This window comes from Heptranchias perlo, chromosome 1, assembly GCF_035084215.1.
Source record: "Heptranchias perlo isolate sHepPer1 chromosome 1, sHepPer1.hap1, whole genome shotgun sequence".
In the NCBI taxonomy this organism is placed as follows: Eukaryota; Metazoa; Chordata; class Chondrichthyes; order Hexanchiformes; family Hexanchidae; genus Heptranchias; species Heptranchias perlo.
The window spans coordinates 80,097,672-80,114,841 of NC_090325.1; positions in this window are offsets into that span (position 1 = coordinate 80,097,672).

Below are 17,170 nucleotides of genomic sequence, written 5' to 3' on the forward strand. Positions count from 1 at the left end.
GTTTACAACAATCCAGGAGTTGGTGCTAGTCAACAAATTAATCAAAGTCAACTTGCCATGGTGGGACGATGAACTGTTGCTAATTCAGCACCATAATCATTAAACTATTCTCAATGTTATATCTCTTACATTTAATCTTATATCTATGCCCCCTAAATCTAGACCTCTGAATGACTGGAAATAGTTTGTTGCTATCTACTCTGTCTTATCCTTTCATAAATTTCAACAATCTATTCAATCACCCCTTAATCTCATCTGTTATAATAAGAACAGCCCCAATTTTTCAAGTCTTTCTTCATATTTGTATTTCCTCATACTAGACTGCATCTTAGTAAATCAAAGAGATAATTAGCCAGAGCTTCGGAAAGACAGAGAGTGAACCTCTAATGAGTGAATTGCTAACAGAGTGAAGATTTTCAACTGGGAATTTGGTGAGTGTGGGAATTCATTGGTAAGTAGTAAAGTGCGTTTTATTACAAACTGAAATTTAACTTAATTTAGTAACTTCAAAAAGCTGCAAGTCAGTGCTGCAAACAGTGGCAGTTAGCAGCCAATCAGCTGTAAGTAGGTTCCTAACTAGGTGTTAATTATTGTGGCTGGAAGTTGACAAACCAATTGTAACCAGGGTGTGGCAGAAAGGTATCTTGTGCAAGGATCTTTGCAAAACTATTTCTTATGTTCTTATGTTAAAACCACAGAGCAAACTGCTAACAGAGTGAGAATATTCAACTGGGAATTTGGTGAATGTGGGAATTAGTTGCAGAGGGGAAAGGAGGTGGTAAGTGATTTAAACCAAAAAACTACAGACTAAGACTGAGCGGAGCATTAAGGGAGCCACACGAGGAATCAAAACAAGGCAAGGAGAAGCGCCAAGGGTAAGTCAGTAAGTATTTAGTTTATTGGACAGTGTTTTAGTGTTAGACAAACAGTAAAGTACCTTAAAACTAAACAAATAGTTTAAATAACTGTTAGCTAATGTTGCAGGACAGCTGGGGTTCTTTGCATGCACATCCTATGCCATGTGGGAACTCCAGAACACTTCATGTGCCCTAGAAAACCACATACGCAGGAAGTGCCGCCAACTGCTCGAGCTCAGAGTTTCTGAGCTTGAGGGGCAGCTGGCATCATTACAGTGCATACAGGAAGCTGAGAGAATTGTGGATAGCACGTTTCAGGAGGTAGTAACCCCACAGCTACAGAGAGTTCAGTTTGAATACCAGTGAGCGTGTGGACACCTCGGGGAATGCAGCCAGGAGCAAACCCATGGCACCATGGGAGACTCGGCCGCACAGGGGAACAAAAAAAATGCAGTTGTTATAGAGGATTCAATAGTCAGGAGTGATAGACGGGTGTTTCTACAATTGCCAACGTGAGTCCTGCATGGCATGTTGCCTCCCTGGTGCCAGGGTAAAGGACATCACTGAGAGGGTGCAGAACATTTTGAGGGGGGGAAGGGGAGCAGCCAGAAGTCATGGCCCATGTGGGAACCAATAACATATGAAGGGAAATGGTCGAGGTCCTGCAGTCAGAGTTTCAGGGAGGAAATTAAAATGCAGGACCTCAAAGGTAGTAATCCCTGGTATACTCCCAATGCCATGCACTAGTGAGCACAGGAATAGTTGGATAAGACAAGTTAATGCCTGGCTGGAGAAATGGTGCTGGAGGAAGGGCTTCAGCTTCTTGGGGCATTGGGACCAGTTCTGGGGCAGGAGGGATCTGTTTGAGATGGACGGGTTACACCTCAACAGAGCTCAGACCAATGTCCTCACATGGAGGTTAACTAATGCATTGGGGGAGGGTTTAAACTAATTTGATGAGCAGGTTATTGGTGAGTAAGTGCTGCTTGATAGCATTGTCAACGATACCTTCCATAACTTTGCTGATGATTGAGAGTAGTCTGATGAGGTGGTAATTAGCAGGATTGGATTTGTCCTGCTTTTTGTGGACAGGACATACTAAACAATTTTCCACTTTTCGGGAAGATGCCAGTGTTGTAGCTGTACTGGAATAGCTTGGCTAGAAGCACAGCTACTTCTGGAGCACAAGTCTTCAGTACTATAGCCGGGATGTTGTCGGTTCCAGATGGGATGCATCCTAGGTTACTGAGGGAAGTAAGGGCGGAAATTGCGAAGGTTTTGACCACAATCTTCCAATCCTCCTTAGATATGGGATGGTGCCAGAGGACTGGAGGATTGCAAATGTTACATCCCTTTTCAAAAAAGGGGAGAGGGATAAACCCAACAATTACAGGCCAGTCAGACTAACATCAATGGTGGGGAAACTTTTAGAGACAATAATTTGGGACAAAATAAATTGGCACTTGGAAAAGTATGGGCTAATAAATTAAAGTCAGCATGAATTTGTTAAAGGAATATCGTGTTTGATTAACTTGATTGAGTTCTTTGAAGTAACGGAAAGGGTTGATGAAGGTAGTGCGGTTGATAAGTATATGGACTTTCACTAGGCACTTGATAAAGTACCACATTATAGACTTTTTAGCAAAATTAAAGCCCATGGGATTAAAGGGACAATAATAGCATGGATACAAAATTAGCTAAGGGACAGTAGTGGTGAACGGTTGTTTTTCGGACTGGAGTGAAGCATAGCGTGGTATTCCCCAGGGGTCAGTTTTAGGACCACTGCCCTTTTTGATATATATTAATGACCTGGACTTGGGTATCCAGGGTATAATTTCAAAGTTTGCAGATGACATGTAAGATGGAAATGTAGTAAACAATATGGAGGATAGTAACAGACTTCAGGAGGACATACAGACTGGTGAAATGGGCAGACACGTGGCAGATTAAATTTAACGCAAAGAAGTGTGAAGTGATGCATGAGGAGAGACAATATAAACTAAATGGTACAATTTAAAAGGGGACACAAGAACAGAGAGACCTGCACATACACAAATCTTTGAAGGTGGCAGGACAAGTTGAGAAGGCTGGTTCAAAAAAATAATATATTGGATCCTGGGCTTTATTAATAGAGGCATAGAACAGAAAAGCAAGGAAGTTATGCTAAAGCTTTATAAAATACTGGTTAGGCCTCGGCTGGAGTATTGTGTTCAATTCTGGACACCATACTTCAGGAAGGATGTCAAGGCCTTAGAGAGGGTGCAGAAGAGATTTACTAGAATGGTGCCAGGGATGAGGGACTTCAGTTATGTGGAGAGATTGGAGAAGCTGGGGCTGTTCTCCTTCAAACAGAGAAGGCTAAGGGAGATTTGATAGAGGTGTTCAAAATCATTAACGGTTTTGATAGAGTAAATAAGGAGAAACTGTTTCCGGTGACCAGAGGACACAAATTTAATGTGATCAGCAAAAGAAGCGACGTATGGAAACTTTTTTTTTACTTAGTGAGTTGTAATGATCTGGAATACACTGCCTGGAAGGGTGGTGGAAGCACTTACAATCGTAACTTTCAAAAATGAATTGGATAAATACTTGAAGGGAAAAAAATTACAGGGCTATGGGGAAAGAGCAAGGGAATGGGACTAATTGGATAGGTCTTTCAAAGAGCCGGCACAGGCATGATGGGCTGAATGGCCTCCTCCTGTGCTGTACCTACTATGAAAGCTGTGTGGAAGTAGGTCTTAGAACAAGAAAAGTAAAGATAGGCCAAGTCATTGATACTTCACCTACAGGCATACAAAAAGAATACAGTGATGTGACTAATAGGTTTGGTCACATACAGGTGACTATAAAATTATGTTAAGTTAAAATATATGAAAGAAATGCAGAGAAAATTGAGTTTAAAAGATTTAGATTATTCAAACTCATGTAAATTAGGGAGGTGCAATGAATTTATTTCTGACCAATTGGTGATTCCTGTTCCTTGTAAATAAAGTTAGGCACTTTCTGTTGTGATGCCATGTACAATTAATCTGTGTATGGATCACTGAAACCTGAACACCTTGGACCCTTACCTCCATAACTATCAATAGCCTGGAAATTAGGCTGTTCAATATTACTGTATAAATATTTGGTGCCTTCATTTTTTTTTTATTCGTTCACGGGATGTGGGCGTCGCTGGCGAGGCCAGCATTTATTGCCCATCCCTAACTGCCCTTGAGAAGGTGGTGGTGAGCCACCTTCTTGAACCGCTGCAGTCTGTGTGGTGACGGTTCTCCCACTGTGCTGTTAGGAAGGGAGTTCCAGGATTTTGACCCAGCGACGATGAAGGAACGGCGATATATTTCCAAGTCGGGATGGTGTGTGACTTGGAGGGGAACGTGCAGGTGGTGTTGTTCCCATGTGCCTGCTGCTCTTGTTCTTCTAGGTGGTAGAGGTCGCAGGTTTGGGCGGTGCTGTCGAAGAAGCCTTGGCGAGTTGCTGCAGTGCATCCTGTGGATGGTACACACTGCAGCCACTGTGCGCCGGTGGTGAAGGGAGTGAATGATTAGGGTGGTGGATGGGGTGCCAATCAAGCAGGCTGCTTTATCTTGGATGGTGTCGAGCTTCTTGAGTGTTGTTGGAGCTGCCCTCATCCAAGCAAGTGGAGGGTATTCCATCACACTCCTGACTTGTGCCTTGTAGATGGTGGAAAGGCTTTGGGGAGTCAGGAGGTGAGTCACTCACCACAGAGTACCCAGCCTCTGACCTGCTCTCGTCGCCACAATATTTATATAGCTGGTCGAGTTAAGTTTCTGGTCAATGGTGACCCCCAGGATGTTGATGGTGGGGGATTCGGCGATGGTAATGCCGGTGAATGTCAAGGGGAGGTGGTTAGACTCTCTTGTTGGAGATGGTCATTGCCTGGCACTTATCTGGCGCGAATGTTACTTGCCACTTATGAGCCCAAGCCTGGATGTTGTCCAGGTCTTGCTGCATGCGGGCTCGGACTGCTTCATTATTTGAGGGGTTGCGAATGGAACTGAACACATCAGCGAACATCCCCATTTCTGACCTTATGATGGAGGGAAGGTCATTGATGAAGCAGCTGAAGATGGTTGGGCCTAGGACACTGCCTTGGGGAACTCCTTCAGCAATGTCCTGGGGCTGAGATGATTGGCCTTCAACAACCACTACCATCTTCCTTTGTGCTAGATATGACTCCAGCCACTGGAGAGTTTTCCCCCTGATTCTCATTGACTTCAATTTTACTAGGGCTCCTTGGTGCCACACTCAGTCAAATGCTACTTTAATGTCAAGGGCAGTAACTCTCACCTCACCTCTGGAATTCAGCTCTTTTGTCCATGTTTGGACCAAGGCTGTAATGAGGTCTGGAGCCGAGTGGTCCTGGCGGAACCCAAACTGAGCATCGGTGAGCAGGTTATTGGTGAGTAAGTGCCGCTTGATAGCACTGTCGACGACACCTTCCATCACTTTGCTGATGATTGAGAGTAGACTGATGGGGCGGTAATTGGCCGGATTGGATTTGTCCTGCTTTTTGTGGACAGGACATACCTGGGCAATTTTCCACATTGTCGGGTAGATGCCAGTGTTGTAGCTGTACTGGAACAGCTTGGCTGGAGGTGCGGCTAGTTCTGGAGCACAAGTCTTCAGCACTACAGCTGGGATGTTGTCGGGGCCCACAGCCTTTGCTGTATCCTGTGCACTCAGCTGTTTCTTGATATCACATGGAGTGAATCGAATTGGCTGAAGACTGGCTTCTGTGATGGTGGGGATATCGGGAGGCGGCCGAGATGGATCATCCACTCGGCGCTTCTGGCTGAAGATGGTTGCAAACGCTTCGGCCTTGTCTTTTGCACTCACGTGCTGGACTCCACCATCATTGAGGATGGGGATGTTTGCAGAGCCTCGTCCTCCCGTTAGTTGTTTAATTGTCCACCACCATATCAAATTCCTCTCTCTTTTTATTTTGCATGAGGCATTTACTCAAAAACAATTCACAGCCTCTGTTAAAGATAGGAACCTGAGTGTAGATTCAGATGGGACAGAATCAGAACTGGAAATAGAAGGATGAAAATTAGTAAGTGACTTCGGAAGGCAGAGGAAACAAAGGATCGAAAATTAACAGCAAGGGTATTTGGCAGTGCTTAAAGATATATACCTCAATGCAAGGAGTCTAGTGAATAACGCAGATGAGCTGAGGGCACAGATAGACACGTGGAGGTACAATATCTTAGCTATTACAGAAACATGGCTGAAAGAGGGGCAGGAACGTTCCTGGTTACAGGGTTTTCAGACGTGATAGAGTGGGGGATTAAAAAAGGAGGGTGGTGGCAATATTGGTTAAAGAAACAATTACAGCTGTGAGGTGGGATGATATGTTAGAAGGATCATCAAATGAGGCCATATGGGTTGAGCTAAGGATCAAAAAAGGGGCAGTCACACGACTGGGAGTGTACTATAGACCCCAAACAGTCAGAGGGAGATAGAAGAGCAGATATATAGGCAAATTTCTGAAGTGCAAAAACAGTAGGTTAGTAATAGTAGGGGATTTCAACTATCCTAATATTAACTGGGATACAAACAGTGTGAAGGGTATCGAGGGCACAAAATTCTTCAATTGCATTCAGGAGAACTTTTTAGCCAGTAGGTAGCAAGCCAACAAGAGAGAGGGGGCAGTTCTGGAGGATTTAGTTTCAGGAAATGAGGCTGGACAGGTGGAAGGAATATCAGTAGGAGAGCATTTTGGTGGTAGTGATCATAATACAGTTAGTTTTAACATAGTTATGGAAAAGGATAAAGAACAGGAGTTAAAGTTCTCAACTGGGGAAAGGCCAATTTTACTAAGCTAAGAAGTGATTTGGCAAAAGTGGACTGGAAACAGCTACTTGAAGGTAAATCAATGTCAGAGCAGTGGGAGGCATTCAAGAGCTGCAGAGTAAACATGTTCCCACAAAGAAAAAAGGTAGGGCTGCCAAATCTAGAGCACCCTGGATGCCAAGGAGCATACAAGGTAAGATAAGGCAGAAAAGGAAAGCTTATGTCAAACACCGAGAACTCAATACTACATAAAGCTTAGAGGAGTATAGAAAGTGCAGGGGTGAAATTAAAAAGGAAATTAGGAAAGCAAAGAGAGGGCATGAAAAAATATTGGCAAGGAAAATCCAAAGATGTTTTATAAATACATTAAGAGCAAAAGGATAACTAAGGAAAGAGTAGGGCCTATGAGAAATCAAAAGGGTAACCTATGTGTGTAGGCGGAAGATGTCAGTATGGTTTTAATGAATACTTTGCATCTGTCCTCACAAAAGAGAGGGACGATGCAGACATTGTAGATAAGGAGGAGTGTGAAATATTGGATGGGATAAACATAGTGAGATAGGAAATATTAAGGGGATTAGCATCTTTGAAAGTAGATAAATCGCCAGGCCCAGATGAAATGTATCCCAGGATGTTAAAAGAAGCAAAGGAGGAAATAGCAGAGGTTCTGACCATCATTTTCCAATCCTCACTGGATACAGGCCTGGTGCTGGAGGATTCGAGGACTGCTAACAAAGTATCATTGTTTAAAAAGGGAGGAAGGGATAGACTGAGTAATTACAGGCCAGTCAGTCTAATCTCAGTGGTGGGCAAATTATTGGAATCAATTCTGAGAGATATGATAAACTGTTACTTAGAAAGGCACAGAGTAATCAAGGACAGTCAACATGGATTTGTTAAGGGAAGGCTGTGTCTGAGTAACTTGATTGAATTTTTTGAGGAGGTAACAAGGAGGGTCAATGAGGGTAATGCATTTGATGTAGTCTGCATGGATTTTAGAAAGGTTTTTGACAAGGTCCCACATGGCAGACTGGTCAAAAAAGTACAAACCCATGAGATCTAAGGGAAAGTGCCAAGTTGGATCCAAAATTGTCTCAGTGGCAGGAAGCAAAGGGAAACGGTCGATGAATGTTTTTGTGACTGGAAGCCTGTTTCCAGTGGGGTTCTGCAGGACTCAGTACTCGGTCCCTTGCTCTTTGTGATATATATTAATGATTTGGACATAAAGGTAGGGGGCATGATTAAGAAGTTTGCAGATGATACAAAAATTGGCCATGTGGTTGGTAGTGAGAAGGAAAGCTGTAGACTGCAGGAAGTTATCAATGGACTGGTCAGGTGGGCAGAAAAATGGCAAATGGAATTCAATCCAGAGAAGTATGAGGTAATGCATTTGGGGAGGGCAAACAAGACAAGGGAATACACAATAAATGGGAGGATACTGAGAGGTGTAGAGGAAGTGAGGGACCTTGGAGTGCATGTCCACAGATCCCTGAAGGTAGCAGGACAAGTAGATAAGGTGGTTACGAAGGCGTATGGAATACTTTCCTTTATTAGCTGAGGCATAGAGTATAACAGCAGGGAGGTTATGCTGGAACTGTATAAAACACTAGTTAGGTCACAGCTTGAGTATTGGGTACAGTTCTGGTCACCACATCACAGGAAAGATGTGATTGCAGTAGAGGGGGTACAGAGGAGATTTACGAGGATGTTGTCAGGACTGGAGAATTTTAGCTATGAGGAAAGATTGGATAGGCTGGGGTTGTTCTCTTTGGAACAGAGGAGGCTGAGGGGTGATTTAATTGAGGTGTACAAAATTTTGAGGGGCCTAGATAGAGTGGATAGAAAGGACCTATTTCTTTTAGCAGAGAGGTCAATAACCAGGGGGCATAGATTTAAAATGATTGGTAGAAGGATTAGAGGGGAGTTGAGGAAATTTTTTTTCATCCAGAGGGTGGTAGGGGTCTGGAACTCACTGCCTCAACTCATTTTAAAAAGTTCCTGGATGTGCACTTGAAGTGCCATAACCTACATGGCTACGGACCAAGTGCTGGAAAGTGGGATTAGGCTGGGTGGCTCATTTTCGGCTGGCGCATATACAATGGGCTGAATGGCCTTCTTCTGTGCTGTAAATTTTCTATGATTCTAAGTAACAAACAGAGGAATTTGATACAAACCTGTTAATGATAATGTATAATTTCCAGGGAAATGTTAATTGTGATTTTCATTCAATGTTGGATTACAATGTGTACTAAACGAAGTGCAGCATTAAAAACCACAGAATTAGCAAACACTGCAGGTGATATAAATATTACCACTTCTAAAGGTGACCAAACTCGACTTGTTATCCAGTAATCCCCTTCCATGGAAAAAATGTATTATATCACACTGCTAGTCATGGCATATCCTCCCTATATATAAGGGGTAATTGTATGATCCCCACTGCCAACATGGAGCTTTGCCCACCAGTAATACATAGTGAAAATTTTGACATGCACTGTCTACAATTTTTCAACCATTAGCTCTGTAAATCGTGTCCTGAGTTTCCGATGTATAGTGCTGCTGGGTGAGGCTCCCTAATGGCAGGGTGGACTTGTAAAATGACTCCCATTATAAACCATGGTGCTTTTTATTGGATCAGCTTAATAGTTCTAAAAACAGAAGCTTTCAGTCTCCTTCAGGCCATATGAATTAAATTGTACTAATGTCAAATAAATGACACTAACTTGTTCGCTAACATTTGATTTGCTCTTACTACTGATTCGCAATATGCAATGTGAGGCTCACTTTAGCCATAATTTTCCACTGTCTGTTGAAATGTATAAATAACTTACAAATACAGAGTGTCTAATATGCAAGCTGATATCTTATTTCCTTGTAAGACATTGTCCAGTACTAGATACTTGTGGTGTGATCTGTTGCTGTGGAGTGACAGAAACAGCTCTCTGAAATAAATGCTGGAGTAATTTAAATATCGCAAGCATTTATAGTTGTTAATTTATCCAACAGAAACCAGCTGAATCAAAACAGCCTGTACTGGGAAACTTTATTCTGGCCAATAAAAACAAACAGGGTACTAGGTTCTTTTCACAGGAGAAGTCACTACGAAACAAAACATACCATTTTATCCTTGTTTTGGTCCCCTCTCATATTGGGAGATATTGAGGCTTTGGAAAGGGTGCAGAGGAGGGCCACAATATAGATTCCCAGTTTAAAACACCTTAGCTACCAGATAAACTTAGAGCTGGTCTGTATACTTTAGAGAAGTGTAGACTCGGGCGACTTGATTGAGGTTTATAAAACAACGAAGGGACTAGATTGTATTTACATGGACAAATTATTTCAACTGGATAGGTTAGGGAGGACCAGGGGTCACGCTTACAGTTTACATGAGGGTAGATCGGGGGTTCAATTTTAGGCAGTTCTTCTTTTCCCAGAGAATAGTGGACCTGTGGAACAGGTTGCCGGCTCATGCCTGATGAATGTTGATGCACTGTATTCTTTCGAGAGAGCTGGACCTGTTTCTGACTGGGGAAGAGATCACGTCACACAAGAGGTATGTCCCCGGTAATCTAAGTCAGGATCCTGGACTTCTATTTGATCACCCAAAGGGGTCAGAGAGGAATGTTTCCAGATTTTGTTTTCCTTAATTGCCCTGGATGTTTATCTCTTTTTGCCTCTCCCTGAAGATTACATGGCTCTGGATGGGTAGGGAGTGTCAGTATCATTATGGGTAGGAACATAGGAATATAGGAACAGGAGTAGGCCATTCAGCCCCTCATGCCTGCTCTGCCATTTGATAAGATCATGGCTGATCTGTGATCTAGCTCCATATACCTGCCTTTAGCCCATATCCATTTATACCTTTGATTGCCAAAAAGCTATCTATCTCAGATTTAAATTTAGCAATTGTGCTCGTATCAATTGTCGTTTGCGGAAGAGAGTTCCAAACTTCTACAACCCTTTGTGTGTAGAAATGTTTTCTAATCTCACTCCTGAAAGGTCTGGCTCTAATTTTCATACTGTGCCCCCTACTCCTAAAACCCCCAACCAGCGGAAATAGTTTCTCTCTATCCACCCTATCCGTTCCCCTTAATACCTTAAACTTTGATCAGATCACCCCTTAACCTTCGAAACTCTAGAGAACACAACCCCAATTTGTGTAATCTCTCCTCGTAACTTAACCCTTGAAGTCCGGGTATCATTCTAGTAAACCTACGCTGCACTCCCTCCAAGGCCAATATGTCCTTCCGAAGGTGCGGTGCCCAGAACTGCTCACAGTACTCCAGGTGCGGTCTAACCAGGGTTTTGTATAGCTGCACCATAACTTCTGCCCCCTTGTACTCTAGTCCTCTCGATATAAAGGCCAGCATTCCATTAGCCTTATTGATTGTTTTCTGCACCTGTTCATGACACTTCAATGATCAATGTACCTGAACCCCTAAGTCCCTTTGGACATCCACTGTTTTTAACTTTTTACCATTTAGAAAGTACCCTGTTCTATCCTTTTTTGTTCCAAAGTGGATGACCTCACATTTGTCTACATTGAATTCCATTTGCCACAATTTTGCCCATTCACCTAATCTATCAATATCCCTTTGTAATTTTATGTTTTCATCTACATTGCTTACAATGCCACCAATCTTTGTGTCATCGGCAAACTTAGATATGAGACTTGCTATGCCTTCATCTAAGTCGTTAATAAATATTGTGAATAATTGAGGCCCCAAGACAGATCCCTGCGGGACTCCACTAGTCACATCTAGGGCACTCCACTAGGGCACAGCGACTATATGGAACAGGCTAGATGGACCAGTTGGTCTTTTCCTGTCTGACATTTCCATATGTTCCTGTGTAACATCATGGCATATGTCCCAGCATCCAGTGGGCAATTGATATTCCAAGTCAATACCATAGAAAGGAACCAAAATGTCAAAATTGAACAGCCTGTCAACATAATAATAAAAAAATAGTTTGATGCACTATTGATTTTCTGCCATTAGATGTTATTAGCACTTCAGTAAATACTTACGTTTGCAAATTATTCCAAAGATGTCTTAGATTAAACACCATAAATTGCACCATGTTTTTCCTCATTTTGACTCCTTGAATCGAACATTCTAGTCCTGAAGATTACATCTAGTAGTCTGAATGGACTCCTGTGGGGAAGATATTCATAGTTAAGTCGTAAATTAGCTCTTCACACTCATATTTACAATTGCCCTTGAGTTTCAGATACCTAGATCTGCTTCTGAGAGATCTTTACAAACAAGCCTCAACTTAGAAGAAATAGACCTTGAAGTCAGCCATGTTGGGTTTTCTTGCCTTTTACATCTTATGTGCTCAAGAAGGAGCCAGCCATACACTGTATGTAGATCAATGTATTCACACTTGCACAAGTCCAAGAAGATCTGCATGTGGAAATTAGGATTTACCACAGAAGCTGTGGCAGAACTTTGCAATAACCTGCAGCCAAACTTTGAAACTACTTCAAGGACAGAGAAATCACTATCAATAGCTGTCAAGGTGATCACTATCTATAATTTTTACACCAGTGTGCCATTCAAAACAGCAGCACAAGCTATGTGACAAATCTCCAAAGATGTAGTGCACAACTGCAACATGCAGGTGGCACGTGTACTGTTTGGCTGGGCCAAGGATTTCCTTACTTTCACCACAGATGGCTGCTAGGGGCCAACGTTGTCCACTGGAGCTTTGGCTCCTGACTCCTTTAGCACACCCACGGTGTGTTCTTTTAAACCCACAAACATTATCTTAATTAATCCAGCCCTGTCAAAATGAATAAATACACTTCTACACCTCACTGTTACGTCCTTTTTGTGCATTGCAAAGAGTTAGAATCATAGAAGGAGGCCATTCTGCCCAACATGCTTGTGTTGGCACTTTGAAAGAGTTATCCAATTAGTCCCACTGCCCTGGTCTTTCCCCGTAGCCCTGCAAATTTTTCCACCAAGTATTTATCCAATTTCTTTTTGAAAGTAATCTCCTTATTTACACTATCAAAACCTTTCATGATTTTGAACACCTCTATCAAATCTCTCCTTAACCTTCTCTGCTCTAAGGAGAATAACCCCAGATTCTCTAGTCTCTCCACATAACTGAAGTCTTTCATCCCTGGTACTATTCCAGTAAATCTCTTCTGCATCCTTTCTAAGGCCTTGGCATCCTTCCTAAAGTGTGGTGCCCAGAATTGGACACTACTCCAACTGGGGCCTAACCAATGGTTTAGCACAACTTCCTTGCTTTTGTATTCTATGCCTCTAATTATAAAGCCCAGGATCCCATATGCCTTTTTAACAGCCTTCTCAACTTGCCGTGCCACCTTCAAAGGTTTGTGTACATACAACCCCAGATCTCTGTTCCTGTACCCCCTTTAAAATTGTGCAATTAAGCTTATATTGCATCTCCTCATTCTTTCTACCAAAATGGATCACTTCGCACTTCTCTGCACTAAATTTCGTCTGCCCATTTCATCAGTCGCTCTATATCCTCCTGAAGTTTGTTACTATCCTCCTCAATGTTAACTACATTTCCAAGTTTCATGTCATCTGCAAACTTTGAAACTGTACCCTCTATACTCAAGTTCAGATCATTAATATATATCAAAAAGAGCAGTGGTCCTAATACTGATCCCTGGGGAACACCACTGTATACTTCCCTCCAGTCAGAAAAACAACGTTCACCACTATTCTTTGCTTTCTGTCCCTTAGCCAATTTTGTATCCATGCAGGAACTGCCCCTTTAATCCCATGGGCTTTAATTTTGCTAACAAGCATATTATATGGTACTTTTGAACGCCTTTTGAAAGTCCATATACACAACATCAACTGAACTACCCTCATCAACCCTCTCCGTTACTTCATCAGAGAATTCAATCAAGTTAGTCAAACACAATTAGCCTTTAACAAATCCATGCTGGCTTTCATTTACTAACCCATATTTTTCTAAATGCCAACATGAAATGTAATATTTTTTTAAAATGGGATCCAAGCACCAGTAATCTTCAAATTACAAGCCTTTTAATAGTGTGAGAAGTTAATCCATTTCCATGAATTTGATTTATTGTAACCAAATTCATGCATTCCACTAGATGATGATGGATTTTGGCAGTGTCACTTTAGTTACGTAAAATTAGTTATTGAGTTCTCAAGCATTGATAACATTTCCTAATTGTATTAACCTGTTTAATTGGCTGTAATAAACATTCTGTGCAATGCAGTTCTGTATTTCTGAGCTAAATTGAAAACTACAGATCTACCTTCACTTCCCAGCACATTCTCTCTAATAAGGTGTCTTGTCTTCAATCATATTTTTGTCTGTGAGAAAATGTTTTACGGGCCTACTCACTGGAGAGAAAGAGCCGCCAAAATGAACTCTTACACAACTCTTAGTACTAGCTGGAAGAAAGTGAATCCCCATGGAATCTAATACAGGGTGTCCAGAGGAAATCTTTCCCCCCAGGTGGCTATTTTGAGACAGATAATTCAAGCAAGGACACGATCTGCATGTGTTATATTTTACACGGTAACTGTTTTGGAATAAAACACAGAACTAGTCATATGGGGATCTGACAAACTCCTTAGCTTAACTAATCAGTACAATTTATTGACATTTGAAAATGTAACCCATAGTATTCTTTTAATTTCAATTTAAAGCCTGGTCAAGTAATAAGAATTTCATTGTGCCTTTACATTGCGTTGCATTTTAATCCACTAATGAATATGTATTAGATAAAAAGTACAAAGAGCTGTTTCTCAACACAATCACAGCAATGAGCAAATAACCTGGAGAGAAATTTAACGAGGAATATTGAGCATTGGAATTTACAAATGTCCAATTCTATTGTGTAAAGTGCACCTAAAACCTTTGAAAATCAGTGATTACATTCATAAAAAGATTTAATTACCACAAATTAACAGTAAAATCTAAAATTATGGCTCTTTCCTACTTAAAATGATCATTTTGCAGATACAGCAAGTTTACTTACATGTAAAATTCATTGCAGTTTATTTCAATTTAAAAATCATTTATCAAAATAGAGTTGGTCATATACTATACAATTTAGTTTCTAGAGGCCTTTATTTCTATTTTACCATTCGTAGAATGAGATTTTTTTTGTTCCTTTTTTTAACATTAAATATCATCATTTTTAAAAGCTATGATGCGCGGCGCAGAAAATCCTAATGTTTTAAATGCTGTTCACCATAACTGTGGGAAAACATGGGGGGAATAGATAATAAAATACAAAATTGCACACTGCACAGTAAAATTTAGAAACACAGAATGTAGTATTGATATATCTTTATGATTTCTTATGTCTGTTGTGTGCAATGAGTCGCCTACATCGTCGACAAATCTATATTCTTCCTCGTTGATATGTTTAGGTTTCTCTTTTTTTTTAAATTGGATACTTCCTATTTTTGTTATTCACCAGTCATATTACTTAAAACCTTTCTCCCCAATTTCAATTTTGCTCCCAGTCACATTCCATCAAAATCATTCTACACTACCACATTTCAGCAAAGGGAACGTTCCAAGATACAGCCGCCATGACAATTCCTCACTATGTATCCCTAAAAGTAAAGATTATCTCATAACACGTGAAAAATTCATAAAATTTACTCATTAACTTGGCTCCAACAACTTCCCCTCCCCTTCTGTGATCACACAGCGTCCCCTTCTAGGCTTCCAAGCATCCTGAACTTTGGGTACACCCTTCCCTAACATATTTCACAATTCCTACCTGATCAGGTGACTCGCCTACATTCAGAGGCTTGATGCACGAGTCCTAATATAACCCAACAAAATGTGTATCCACTGGGGTCCATTTCCAATGTCAAAGACTTCAACCATCAGATGCCATCACGCAGCCAGGCAAAAAATGGAAAGGAATGATTTCTTCTTTCTTCTTATGATGGTATGTGTCACTGAGGTCCTGGCCCATTCCCTTCCTATGTATTAAATCCATACCCTCGGCCTTCTCCTTCCTTTTGGTGTCATATATGTCAGGGATACCTCGGAGGTAAATGAAATTGATCCTATAGGAGGTGGAGAGCTACAAAATGAACTACTCTCTAATGCAAAAAAATCCAACCTAGCACTGGGGGTCTGTTGTGCTATAGAACACCAGGTAAGCATAAGAAGGAGGACATTTTATTCTTTGAAGAGATTGGATGGGTATGTGAGAACGGGAAAATTATTTTACCGGGACACTTCAATCTAACTAAACTGGGAAAATCCAAGTGGGTTACAGTCAGATTTGGTGAATGTAACTCATGACTGTTTCCGGTGGCAGAAGGGTCAGTAGCCAAAGGACACAGATTTAACGTAATTGGCAAAAGAGCCAGAGGCAACGTGAGGAAACAATTTTTTACACAGTGAGTTATGATTTGGAATACATTGCCTGAAGCAGATTCAATAGTAACTTTCAAAATGGAATTCGATAACTACTTGAAGGGGAAGAATTTTCAGGGGTATGGGGAAAGAGCGGGGGAGGGGATAACACTTTAAAGAGCTGGCACAGGCATGATAGGATGAATGGCCTCCTCCTGTATTGTATGATTCTTGACTCAGTGTGTCAAGGAGGCCACTGGGAGAAATGCTCATCCTGATCTGGTATTCATAAAAGACCCATAAAATGTACACGAAATGGAAGTTGCAGCACATCTGGGCTGCAACAGCCACAGAATGATAAAGTTTAACGTGTTGTGAGAGTCGAATACCGAAGAAGAGGAGGAGGAGTTAGGTACATAACTTTAAAAGGTTAAGGGGTAAGTTTTAATTTTTACTGCCAGGTGGAAAACTAGTGGTAGTGGATTGGCTGCCCTTTATACTTTTCCTTTCCATTGACTTCAAGATCTAAGCCATAACGCAGGGTAACCTGCAGACAGCATCTGACAGCTCCTGCCACAGAAGGGGAAGTTACCACAGCACACAATTTTCATGCCTTCACATCCTTCTAATGGATTGTGAGGAACACCTTCCACATCATGCAGTCCGCATTACATACCTGCGTCAAACAAATGACAAATGCTATGGCTGTAAAAGACAGCACTTTCATTACAGGGCACTGTAGATGGCACCCATTTGGGCATCAGGTTCTTCTTATCAACCTCATAGCCTACATCAACACAAAAGGCTTGCATCAATTATAGGGGCATCATTATACACTATGCAATGGCCACTATCCAGTAAACAGCCACATTAGCTTCATTGTGCACCATTCCACAGTGCCCACATTATTTGAAGGGGACGAAACACTGAGTGGATGGGTCTTAGAAGAACAGACCAATCCTCCACATTCATGGCTGCTGATCCCACTGAGAAATCCTTTGACAGCATAGGAGCTTCTCTGCCTGGACACCTCAGTATCTGTTTGCTGTTCCTTGGTTGCCACTTCCGCCTTTAAGAAAAGTGCACTGTGCAGTTTTGGCATAGTGAAGGAATGTATGCAAAAAGGTAATAGTTGTGCACAATGC